This window comes from Cynoglossus semilaevis, chromosome 12, assembly GCF_000523025.1.
Source record: "Cynoglossus semilaevis isolate Cse_v1.0 chromosome 12, Cse_v1.0, whole genome shotgun sequence".
NCBI lineage: Eukaryota > Metazoa > Chordata > Actinopteri > Pleuronectiformes > Cynoglossidae > Cynoglossus > Cynoglossus semilaevis.
In genome coordinates, this window is record NC_024318.1 from 17926880 (window position 1) to 17936868 (window position 9989).

Consider the following 9989-nt stretch of genomic DNA (forward strand, 5'->3'; position numbering starts at 1 on the left):
ATTAGCAACAAGAGTCGATATCCATTACTTCCACCGAAGACTTTCACTACTGTAATTAATAAGTTAACTTGTGAAGTGCGACATCTTAAATTTGCACTGAAATTAAAGGTTTTTGTGGGGTTCGTATTTCTTTCTTTCTTTTTTTGGTTATACAGATTACATCAGTTGTTGTTTTGGAGGGAAACCTAGTATTGTACCCACAGGTGGAAAGTAACAAATTACATTTACTCACGTTACTGTAAATGATTAGTTTTTGTGAGTAATTTTATAATTTTTTAAGTAGTTCTGGAATGAGTAAATTTTAGGGATGTCTGCCCCGATATTAGAATATGAGTTTTTCCTCTGATAATGAAAACCCGATGCCTGGGTTTCACCAAATGATGTGTGCCTTTAATATTGTTTTGGAGAAAAAAGTGAAAGCCACTAGATGGCAGCATAGCAGCTCATTTTATTAATCTATTTCAATAGTAAATAACAACCAAGCCACTACTACCCCGCTATATTGGTATTGGTTGGTCTCGGAATCGGAAAATAAGTGTCTGGACAATATCGAGATATCAGCAAAATGTAAATATCGGACATCCCTACTAATATTATTTTTTACCAAAGTACATTTTCACTCAAGTATTTTACTTTTTTTATTTAAATTCTGCAGTAACTAAAAGAAAAATGCATGGGTGTACGTGCGCAGATTTCCCACTATATTATTTTTTTTTCTACTTTTTCCACCTCCAACTGTACCTTTATGATTCCAATGGACGACACATGCCAGAAAAGTCTCTCAAATGCTTTTTAATATGCTGTGAATAACCTCTGGTCCAATAGTTAAGGCTACTCCTTTGATCATATCACTTGTGTTATTGATGATTCATACTGTCATCACCTCCTCTCCCACACATTCACACTTAGAGTGTTCTTGTCATTTCTTGTTGTGATCAATTGAGAAATGTAACTGTTCACCACTTGTTCTCCATTGCACCAATGGCACAGCAACATGACACTGGTGATAACCGTCGTACTGCAGCTGGAAAAAAAATGCACAGCAACATGACACTGGTGATAACCTATCATCTTACTGCAGCTGGAAAAAAAGTCTGGCTTTGGTCTATTTCTGGTGTGGGTTTAAGTCATTAAAGATTGTTTTAGTATCACTACTTCCATCATCCTATATTATCCACAACCGGCAACATCAATCCCATATGTTGAGCATTTTACAGTATTGATGCTTAGACCCTAATACTTAAATGTCTTATTTTCTGTATTGCATGCAAGGGACAGAGACTAATTAGTACAATCTGTGATGAATATATTTGTTTTCTGTTTGTGACTGAAATACTTTCAGTGGAAATATTCACACATTGAGGTGTTTGTAAAAGCCATTAGAATGGATGTAGGAAATGATTATCTTGCACAATGCTCTTGTATAGTCTATTTGTATACAGCATATATATACAACAATAGATGTCCTCGACCTACAGTGTTTTTGGGGTTACGTCGCCATCTCCCATAAATTTATTAAGAAAGTTAAAACTAGCCAACAAGTTTGTACAAGAACTACTGAGGGAGAGGACTAATACATCGTCACTGGACACTGTACAAGACGACTTTGTTTACATTCTGCAGTTGTATGGCATACGTTAGATTATGCTACATATGCTTTCTTTTTTTGGTATTTTCCCTTTATTATGGCTCTCAAGTGTTTGATTACTGTATTTTCCGGCCAAGGAGTCACACTTTTTATCATCCTTTGGCAGGGGGTGCGACTTATACTCAGGTGCAACTTATATATTAAAATATATAATTTCACATGTTTGTTATTTTCACACTGACAGCCACTAGAGGGCACTCTAGGTGGCTGCTGTGACTTGTACTCCGGAGCGACCTATATATGTCTTATCTTCTTCATTATGCTTTTTTGGCTGGTGCGACTTATACTCCGGAGCGACTTTTTTCAGCAACATCCGTGAGACATCTAAAGTGCTACTACAGTGTTATGGTTGTTTACCAACCCATAAGTACATTCCCAAGACATATAATTTGTTGATGTTAAATATTGTTTTGTTTTTTTTTTTACTTCTGATTGGTGATGGATTGTGCAGCAGAGGAAAATTCATCTACAAGTTATTTTCTCAGTGACTGGCTTAGCTCATTATCCATATTTGTCAGGCGGTTGCACAGAAACACACTCGGAGGCAGGTGTTCCCCCTGTCTGCTGTTTGACATGTTCTCCACCAGTGGGAATGGCACTCTTTGTTTCCATAGTGACACTGAACCAAACCATAGAAGTAGAGAACAGCTTTACAATACACACCATTTATCTTTGGTGTAAAAACACAATTAGTGTAATCAGGCAACAATGCATTACAGCAGCAGTCGTCTTTACAGTATGGTACAACCCACTACATTAGTATACCCATTAATACCTCCTGATTTTGCATACAGCGGAGAATTCAATTGTACAATTGAAATTGTGACTGGACTTAACTGTTTCCATTGTCTTACTGGTCAGTCCATGTCTGTATGGTCAGGAAACAATAATTTAGATCAGTACTTGGTGGGCCCCCCTCTGGGTTCGTGGTGAGGTGCTAGGGGAGGGGCATGGGGGGATTCCAATGGAATATGGCACACTGGGCATAAGTGTACCACTGCTGTAATGCTTCAATGATAACAGGCCTCAGCTGCTGTAATGCTTCAATGATAACAGGCTTCAGGTCACTAGGTGACAGCAATTCATGCAGTGGTCTGTGCAGATGAAAAAATTATAGGTGGCAGCAATTCATGCAGTGGTTTGTGCAGATGAAAAAATTATATAAAAATATATCGAACGCCCCTCTTTTCGAACAATTCATTTCACGAACAACATTTTTAACCAAATATTCCCTCGGTTATTGTTCATGAATGGCCTTCAGGAGCAATTAAGTTCAAAAACAGTGGTTGCATTGTGCATTAATTCAGTCAACCAGAAAAATGCACTTGAGTAAAACAAAAGTTTTGGTCAGATTTTGGCCCATTAGTTGTATGTTTGTAATGGTTTGTGTTTACACAAGTATGAGGAGAAGCAGGAATATTCAACTGCGTGGCACCAGACTAGAAATAGCTATGGTGTGTTCATCTCTCTCCCATACCATTAACAGAAATTTTTGAGGTCATCCATATCGGTGGAAGACAGACGGCCAGAGGAGTGGGATTTCTGTCAGCACAGGGCTTAACTGCTCTACAGAGCTACATAAATGAGGTCACCACACTGCTCCAGACGACAGCAGTCACCACAGGCTCTTGAGAGGAGCAATAAGGGACAACATTTCATTCATTTAATTCTATCTAATACTTGGCGAACTTACCAGTGAAAAACCTGGGAATGGAAATAAACTGCCAACCTATTAGACAAACACATGGATCTCTTTACAATGGCTTAACCCCCTACTGATCTGAATGAGATTGACAGCTATGTACTATAAATTCAAGGTCTGATGCTTTGACTTCAGAGGTTGCAGCTCCCCCATGCCGTACAACTGAATGGATGTCAGTCCTCGGTTGAGCACTCGCAACTAAATATTTCCTCGTATCAGGAGCAAAATTTTACAATAGTAGCAGACTCGCAGCATGGAATACTTGTATTTCGGGAAGCTCGTGTTTAGGGGGACCACTGTAGTGAGACATAGAAGACATAGAAGACTGGTGATCTTACAGAGTGCCTTACAGAGTGTCTTTCAGGCTGCACGAGAGCAATGACCCAGAGTCATTATGGTGCCCCAGGGTGCTACAAGCAAGTCCTGTGGAAGGTAGCAGAGGTCATTATAGCACGTAGGCTCAAAGTGAACGCAGCCTGGCAGACAACACGACCCTAGCCCTTTCAGTTTTTCAGGAAAGTGAGAGAAGCATTAAGCACTATAATAAGGGAGATACTGTATCTGTTGGCACCAGGAGGCTAGTGGGACTTTCATTAACTGATGCGGATGTAACTATAACTTCACTGCAACCAGACATTGTACTGCACTTTCTGGTTGTGGAACTGCATCACAAGCACACTTATCATGGCAAAACTGATTGTGCCACCAGAAGGTCAAATGGAGGGTTGCCTTTGAGAGGAAGATGTGCTGGAAGCTGCAAGCTAAAAGCTGTGGTAAAAGACATACACCTATTCAGTGACAATTGGCTGCAGAAGCTTCAGTGGGACATCCATCCGTGGTTCTTTAATGCCATGTTTACATGGCTCTGAAACGGCTATAGAGCCTCTGGATGCGGAGCGATCTTTGTACTGCTCACACAGCGCAATAAATTTTGGGTTTAATCAGAACTACTGAATATGACTCTGGTCCCTGTAGTCCATGCGCTAGGCCTGTATATGGCACTGTGTCACCCTCACTCTAACTTATTAACACCTGACGGAGTTTATAGCACTGAGAATAATGGCTTATGTTATTCCCCCAAAGTGTTATAATTAGCTTTAATTAGCCTCTCTAGCACGGTCAGAAGTACCTTGGCGTCTGCCATTGTGTGATGTTGGCCGGGGGTGACTGGGGTAAAAGGTTACAGAGACACGGGGTTGACTGGGTTGAAAGGTTACTGACTGCATCGGCTCACCTTGCTCCGTTCACATGGAAAAGCAGAGGTTAAGTTCTTAAACTTTTCCACTCTGGGACCTGCATATGGAGAGCATGGAGTCCCTCTCTGCAGTACGAATCGGTCTGACCAGGGGTCACCAAACTCATGAAACTGAGAGCTACTTCAAGGGCACTTAGTAATACGATGAGCTACTTGTTTGATACAGACTTCCCGATCAATGTAATAATAATTATTTCTGGGACATACAGTACAATAGTAGACACTCTTCTTACCATCGTCATTGCACCCATTTGAATATCATTGCAGGTGTAACTGATTCATAAAGCACAACAACAGTACAAATGTTGAACCTCTTGTTGACTAGTTTTATTTGTTGAACAGTGGCGTAGTGAGGTGCCAAGGTGATTCATAAAGCACAACAACAGTACAATTTTTGAACCTCTTATTTCTTGTTTTATTTGTAGAACAGTGGCATAGTGAGGTGCCATGGGGAAGCTTCCAATGGAATATGGAACACTGGACATAAACGTACCACTGTGGTAATGCTTGAATGATAACAAGCCTCCAGTCACTAGGTGGCAGCAACTCATACAGTGGTTTGTACAGATAAAAATATACATGTTATCAGGTTCTCAATAGTATTTCAATTTGCAGGTGTGTGGATCAGGGATCGAAAACGTTTCGGCCGCAAAGGGGGGGCGTGACAGAAATTAAATTGTGAACCACTGGATTAAAAGCACACCAACGATGTTCCAGTGACAATGTTACTTTTGTTGTTGTTTTGTTGTGGTGCAGCTGTCCTGTAGACAAGGCACTGTGATCCGGCTAGAACCCTTCCATGTAAAAAAGTTGGTGTATTTTTTCGTCACCAACAACGGCCTGTGCTTTAAAGACGTAAGCAAAGCGAATATTGATTGAGTAGCAAATATGTTCCTTTCCTTCAACAGTGGACGACAGATGGTTCGTCTTCGTTCAATCGCTTGCCAAATGCTTTGTGAAAGTGTCTTTGCTTCCCCAGTGATACTTTCTCGTGTGTTCCTTTAACAAACCATCTGGTTTGGTGATGTTATCTCATTAATTTATCCCAGCCAGTGGCCCCAGTCTATTTTATTAAAGCTAAAGGACATATATGTATAAGGACTACTAACCAGTAGTCTACACAGAATTGTATATCGCTCAATTAGCACTTGAAACACATGCACATACCATAAATGCATAAACCCACACAAGAACACATTCAGTGTCCATGTTATTTATGACTGTGTGATATTGTACCTTTTGTACCTTGTTTCTGCATTCCTGGTTCAAGTTCCTGATTTATTCCTTGTTTTCCAGTGGGTGTTTTGAATTGGACAATAGTGAATGAACTCCCTGGAACTGAGAACTGTCTTGCATGTGCTGCATTTGGGTCCTGACTGCTTTCTGACGTCTTAGAACTCTGTTTTTTTATTATTATTATTATTTTCAATTTGGGTGACTATTTGACTCTAGGAAATCATTCATTTCATTTTATATTCATATTGTTGTTTGGATGAAAAGGACATTTTGTTTTCAGTATGAAAGCACTCCCAATTTTTTTTATCTGTACAAACCCTCACGCCCTCTCGGCTTCTCACCACGCCCCACCTGGGATGCGCGTCCTACTATTTGAGAAGCACCGCTGTAATGTAACAATGTGTGTCAAGTAAAATGATTCCCATTGACACAGGAAGAACAATCCCAAAGACATCTTACAGCTTTGGACATAATACTGGAAGATAAAGGAAACATTAAGCCCCTGACTGCTACTGACATTCACTCTTGCTCTAAACTCTAGCTCTGAAATCATACAGGGATGAAATGGGTCATTGGGTTTGAACCAAAATCATCCTGCGTACATAATGTCAGGGACATATCGTTTTTTTGCCAATTTTTTTTCTAGGCAGTTGCCAATCCGGTAAACCACAGCTCAATCACGTTGTCCCTTTTTGGTCCTGTCCTCTGAACTCTGACAGAGGAGGTAATTGACAACACCTGAATGCTTGATTATAATGCTACAGGGAGTTGGTGAGGCTGAAGGTGGTCAAAGTATGGCGCTGGAGAAATGGGACAATCAAGTTGAATCACATTAGCTGTCAGGCCAGATGGAAGCAGCGAAAGCAACGAGGCTTAGACTATACGCCATAATAAATCTAACTGGTACTTTACAACCAGTATGTACTGCGTTTGTTTACTGTTTGAGCTGGGCTGTCATGGTTGAGTTCAGGGGTGTCAAAGTCGTTTTCACTGTGGGGCCGCATCTAAAATAAAGTTCCCCTTGAAGACTGTAAGACTGTATAGATCAAGCATGGGGGCTGGAAGTGGCCCTTTCAGTTTTTTAATTTGGCCCGCCAAACATTTCCAAATGATATAATTGATTCATATTATCATTAGACTGCTGCCTTTTCCCTGCAATACCCACAATTCCCCAATTAAAAGCATTTTCGCATTTTAGTCTCTGCCTTTTCCCTGCAATACCCACAATTTTCGCATTTTAGTCGTTATGCATGACTTTAACAAGTCATTTATCTTAGTTCACATGAACCCTCCATCTATCTGCTCCTGACCTGCCCCCCCTGTTCAATTTAAGGACAGTTGTGGCCCAGGAGTCAAATGTTAGAAATATTGTACATTTACTTTGTGTAGTCAAAAAATGCTTTTTAAGGTCCCGTGGGCCACACTAAATGACCCGGTGGGCCACATTTAGCTCACTGACCTTGAGTTTGACACGTGGTTAAGTTTGTCAGTGTTGAATATTTTTGTGAAGTCATAAAATACATTTCTGTGTAAATAACTTGTATTATTACGTATGATCCCCTTTACCTTTTTAATTATATTTTATGGTTTGGCACTTAACTCCAACATTTTGCAGCCATAGAAAGTACTGCATGATTTGGTATTCAGGATCTGAAAGATGAAACAAACATGTTGAAACTTTTATCCTTTTTGTCCAAACTTGGGGCATTGTTGCTAAGGGACTCAATGCAGTGTCTTACTTCTTATCTTACTTCGATTGTTCTTTCTTTGTGACTCATACTTTCTGTTTCCTCAGCAGAAAAAAACAGAAAAAATGAAATGTGAAGAAAGGATATAAATATAGAAAAATTAATATTTACAGCAAAAGGAAAACATATGAACTGTAAGGGATTAATGTTATTAAATTGCTAAATTGATGTTATGATTAATCACATTACTACTACTATTTATTATCTATGTATTTTCCTTGTGGATGTCATTCATATTCTTTGGATGAGAATAATGTTCAAACACACACACACTGTATATATGAGTAACAAAGTTAAACATGCACACAACGAAATGTGACCTCTGCTTTTAACCCATCACTAATGTGAACACTGGGCAGTTTAAGTGCATGGTGTGCATCAAATAGTGGGGCGGGCCCCCTTGGGGGGCACGGTGAGGTGCCGGGGCGGGCATGAGCGGCTTCCAATAGTATAGTTCCAATAATATAGCACGCTGGACATAAGTGTACCACTGCTGTAATGCTTGAATGATAACAAGCCTCCAGTCACTAGGTGGCAGCAACTCATACAGTGGTTTGTACAGATAAAAATGTACATGTTATCAGGTTCTCAATAGTGTTTCAATTTGCGGAGGGCGTGTGTAAAATCATTTCTCTCCCCAAAGGGGGGATCGACAGAAAAGAACTGAGTGTTTGCCACAGTCACAAGCCTCCGCTGCCTGGCTGGCTGTTGCCCTGATTGGTATTCTGACCAGCTCAGCTCCATCAAAAGTGTTTCACTTTGGGTAAATAAAGATGTCTTTCACTTGAAGGGGAGTTGTGACCAAGCATGTAGTGCTGCCTGTGGCCACTGGGGGTTATCGTTGCACGCCCTGCAGTGGATCTCACTCTCTCTGTCGAGATAACTCTGTGGTATTTGTCTTGTTTCTCTGTGACATCATGGCCCATTATGAGCTCGTACGCTATCATTAACAAAAGCAGTCATTGCTAATTACTGCTTCTGTTTCTGCTTTTTTTTTAAATATACTCTTCTGCCACTATATGTACAATATGTAAATACAGTTAAATGTTAATCAATGTTAAATCATTGTTAACAGCTACAACCTTGTGTATTGGCATTGTATTACTATAAACATTACCATTTATTTATACAAACCAATGTGAACTCAATAACTGAGTGACTGTGTAACAACGTCAAAAATGTAGCGGTTGAAGGACGTAAGCTTGGAGGGAGAATAGAAGACAGACAAAATTGTGTTTTTGGTCAAAAGCTCAAGGGCAAAGTTTGGCGATGAGAAATCACTCACTGGAAGGAAACATATTGAGCCGAATTCAGAGAGATAAAAACCAGGACAAGAGGCTGCTGTCAGGAACATGAAGGTTAGCCCGGAGCACAGATGGAGCGCAGACAGACCAAGATTTACTTTGATCTTAGTTTTCAAATGTGTCATTGACCCTCACTTGTGACTGAAGGCAACCGAACGCAACAACAGCTTGTACTGTATTTTACGGTAATAAAACTGCGTCCTGTATGAGCCAAACCACAAACTGTGGGAAGGAAAACCTTTAAATACGATGGGAACTGATTGTCTTTCTATATTTCTATATATAAAATTCTCTGGACAGTCTAAAAAGTGTGTCAAACTCAAGGCCTGTGGACCAAATGTGGCCCACCAAGTCATTTTGTGTGGCCGAGGGCAACTTAAAAAAATGTTTATTGCCGGGTTTTGGTTAAGATTTTGTGCATGGTTTTGAGTAGGGGAGTAACTCTACAGTGAGTACTTCAAGTTTGTTATTTGTCTAAGTTATTTGTATAAGTAGGTTAATTATGGAGGAGCCATCATCCACGACTGAATTGTGCACTGGCCGTAACAACATGACGCTTAACCAACTGAAACTGAAACACACAAATTATTTTCTGTCACACCCCCCATTGGGAACAGAAATGTTTTCACACCCTTCTGTTCCCCCCTGACCCACTTATCATTCAAGGATTACCGCAGTGGTACACTTCTGTCCAGCGTGCTGTATTCCATTTGAAGCCCCTTACGCCCCTCCTGGCACCTAACACCCCCCGCCCCCGCCCCAAGGGGCCTGCTCCACTAGAGAAGTACTGATTTAGGGACTTATAAACTAACTAATACAGAAACAGAAAAGGCAAGTCAACAAAACCACATAAATATCCTCCATATTAAACCCCTAAATATAAGACATTCTATAGAAGAGTGGTTTTCGTCAGGGATGCCGGGGAAACTGGGAAAATTGGAGGGAAAACGAAATGCAAAAAAGGAGGATTTTTTTTTATTATTATTATTATTATGATCTGTCCTGACCTGAAAAAAATGTAATCCAAAAATCATAATTGTCGGATTTTCATGTCTCAGGTGGTACCTGAATGCACCACGTATGACAGCTGTAACCT